The sequence below is a fragment of the Salvelinus sp. IW2-2015 genome, unplaced genomic scaffold (assembly GCF_002910315.2).
Source record: "Salvelinus sp. IW2-2015 unplaced genomic scaffold, ASM291031v2 Un_scaffold2389, whole genome shotgun sequence".
Classification (NCBI taxonomy): domain Eukaryota; kingdom Metazoa; phylum Chordata; class Actinopteri; order Salmoniformes; family Salmonidae; genus Salvelinus; species Salvelinus sp. IW2-2015.
Genome location: NW_019943712.1, coordinates 113,441 through 117,325, shown reverse-complemented (window position 1 = coordinate 117,325; position 3,885 = coordinate 113,441).

The window sequence follows — 3,885 nt, the reverse complement described above, 5'->3', positions numbered from 1 at the left end:
GGTACCGGTACAGAGTCATGTGGAGGCTATAATACAGGGGGTACCGGTAGAGAGTCAATGTGAGGCTATATACAAGGGGTACCGGTACAGAGTCAATGTGGAGGCTATATACAGGGTACCGCGTACGAGTCAATGTGGAGCATATATACAGGGGGTACCGGTATAGAGTCAATGTGGAGGCTATATACAGGGGGTACTGGTACAGAGTCAAGTGGAGGCTATATGTACAGGCGAGGTACCGTACAGAGTCAATGTGGAGGCTATATACACGAGGGGTACCGGGTACAGAGTAATGTGGAGACTATATACAGGGTCGGTACCGGTTACAGAGTCAATGTGGAGGCTATATACAGGGGTTCCTATATACAGGGGGTACCGGTACAGAGTCAATGTGGAGGCTATATACAGGGGGTTCCTATATACAGGGGGTACTGTTTTTTTTCTAATGTAAACTTTATTTTATTAGGCAAGTCAGTAGGAATGTCGTTCTAACCAACAGGCAAAAGGACTCCTACGGAGACAGGGGGCTGGAATTAAAAATAACTTTGTGTTCTAGAACCGTTAGTCCTGGTTTCTTTGTGTTCTGGAACGTAGCCCTGTTCTTTGTTGTTCTTGGAACGTAGCCCTGTTTCTTTTGATTCTGGAACGTAGCCTGTTACTTTGTTTCTGGAACGTAGTCCTGTTCTTTGTGTTCTGGAACGTAGCCCTTTTTCTTTGGTGTTCTGGAACGATAGCCCTGTTACTTTTGTTCTGGAACGTAACCCTTGTTTCTTTGTGTTCTGGAACGTAGCCCTGTTTCTTTGTGTTCTGGAACGTAGTCCTGTTTCTTTGTTTCTGGAACGTATCCCTGTTCTTTTGGTTCTGGAACGTAGCCCTGTTTCTTTGGTTGTCTGGAACGTAGTCTGTTTCTCTGTGTTCTGGAACGTAGCCCTGTTTCTTTGTGTTCTGGAACGTAGCCCTGGCTTTCATTTTTGTTCATTGATTTCACCTGTGTTGGTTTCTCACCTGGTCTCATCAGCTCCTTATTAGTTCATTCTGTTTGTGCCTTTGGAGGTATTGTTCATTTTGACTCTACTAAGTCTTTTCCCAACTCGTTCTCAGAACCAGTTATATCCTCAGTCCTAGTTTTGATTCACCTGCCTGTTTGCCTACCAGTGTATGGCCATTGCCTGCCTGTGACCACGATTCCTGCCTTCTGCTAAGGGTGAAATAAACACCTGCCAATCTACACTTTTTCTACCTGAGTTATCAGTACATTCAGCGCATGTGACAAATAAAATGTGATTTGATATTGGTGTCAGGGCAGTGGCTGAGACAGCGGACGTTCTGACTTTATACACTGCACTCTTTGAGAGAGGTAGTTTGCAAACCAGGCCAGAGAACCCCTCAGAGACACCACATACTCCTTAGCCGGCCCACAAGAATGGAATGGTCTACCGTATCAAAAGATTGGCCAAGTCAATAAAAATAGCAGCACATCATTGCCAAGAATCAAGGGCAGCCGTGACATCATTTGAAAACCTTGAAGGTAGCAGTGACACATCATAAACCTGAGAGGAAACCAGAGAGAATATATAAGACATCAGAAAGCCAGTCAGTTGATTATTGACAAGTTTTTCCAACACTTTTAATAAACAGGGCAAGGTGTAAATAATCTGAAAGAACAGAAGAAGGAAACCATCAATATGAAACCAGGTGAGGAGAAGAGTGAGAAGTGGAGATAACCAGGTGAGAGAGAGAGTGAGTAGTGGATATAGACCAGGTGAGAGAGAGAGGAGTGAGTGGAGGAGAATAAACCAGGGTGAGAGAGAGAAGGTGAGTGAGTGAGGGAGAGATAGACCAGGTGAGAGAGAGATGAGTGGAGGAGATAACCAGGTTGAGAGAGAGGCAAGTGAGTGGAGGAGATAAACCAGGTGAGAGAGAGAAGTGAGTGGATGAGATAGACCAGGTGAGAGAGAGAAGTGAGTGAGTGGAGGAGATAGACCAGGTGAGAAGAGAAAAGTGAGTGGAGGAGATAGATCAGGTGAGAGAGAGGAAGTGAGGTGAGTGGAGGAGATAGACCAGTGAGAGAGAGAAGTGAGTGAGTGGGAGACATAGACCAGGGTGAGAGAGAGAAGTGAGTGGAGGAGATAGACCAGGTGAAGAGAGAAGAAGTGAGTGGAGGAGATAGACCAGGGAGGAGAGAGAAGTGATAGTATAGTGGAGATTAGACCAGGTGAGAGAGAAGTGAGTGAGTAGTGGAGATAGACCAGGTGAGAGAGAAGTGAGTGAGTAGTGGAGATAGACAGGTAGGAGAGAGAGAAGTGAGTGAGTTAGTGGAGATAGACCAGGTGGAGAGAGAGAAGTGAGTGAGTAGTGGAGATAGACCAGGTGAGAAGAGAAGTGAGTGAGTGGAGGACATAGACCAGGCGAGAGAGAGAAGTGATGTGAGGAGATAGACCAGGTGAGAGAGATAAGTGAGTGAGTAGTGGAGATAGACCAGGTTGAGAGAGGGAGGAGTGAGTGGAGGAGATAGACCAGGTGAGAGAGAGAATGAAGAGTGAGTGGAGGAGATAAACCAGGTGAGAGAGAGAAGTGAGTGTAGGAGATACAGGTACACCAGGTGAGAGTCAGTGGAGTCAGTGGATTGTCATAGAATGGGACGACATCAAAATGCTCAGTGTGTAAATTAAAGGAGGAGGAGGTCATGATTTACATCTTCCGGCGTTGAGGGTGTTTGACCCCTACATGACCAGAAGTATGTGGACACCTGCTCGTCTAACGTCTCATTCCAAAATCATGGGCATTAATATGGAGTTGGTCCCCCCTTTGCTGCCATAACAGCCTCCACTCCTCTGGGAAGGCCCTTCCACTAGATGTTGGAACATTGCTGTGAGGACTTGCTTCCATTCAGCCACAAGAGCATTAGGAAGGTCGGGTCCTGATGTTGGCCGACTAGGCCTGGCTCGCTGTGTTCTAATTCATCCCAAAGGTGTTCGATGGGGTTGAGGTCAGGGCTCTGTGCTGTTCTTTCACACCGATCTCGACAAACTATTTCTGTATGGACCTCGCTTTGTGCATGACCCATTGTCAAGGAAAGGGCCTTCCCCAAACTGTTGCCACAAAGTTGGAAGCACAGAATCGTATAGAATGTCATTGTCTGCTGTAGCGTTAAGATTTCCCTTCACTGGAACCAAGGGGCCTAGCCTGAACCATTAAAAACAGCCCCAGACCATTATTCCTCCTCCACCAAACTTTACAGTTGGCACTATGCATTCGGGCAGGTAGTGTTCTTCTGGCATCCGCCAAACCCAGATTCGTCCGTCGGACTGCCAGATGGTGAAGCGTCGTTCATCACTCCAGAGAACGAGTTACCACTGATCCAGAGTCCAATGGCGGCGAGCTTTACTCCACTCCAGCTGATGCCATGGTGATCTTAGGCTTGTTTGCGGCTGCTTGAACATGGAAAACCATTTCATGAAGCTCCCGGCGAACAGTTATTGTGTTGACGTTTCTTCCAGAGGCAGTTTGGTACTCGGTAGTGAGTGTTGCAACCGAGGACAAACGATTTTTATGCACTACGCGCTTTAGCACTCAGCGGTCTCGTTCTGTGAGCTTGTGCGGCCTACCACTTCACGGCTGAGCCGTTGTTGCTCCTAGACGTTTCCACTTCACAATAACAGCACTTACTGTTGACCGGGCCAGCTCTAGCAGGGCAGAAATTTGACGAACTGACTTGATAGAAAGGTGGCATGAGTCACTCCAGAGGGCTGTGTGCTGCAGAGGGGCTGTGTGCTGCAGAGGCTGTGTGCTGCAGAGGGTGTGCTACAGAGGGCTGTGTGTGCTGCAGAGGGCTGTGTGCTACAGAGGGCTGTGTGCTACAGAGGGATGTGTGGCTGCAGAGGG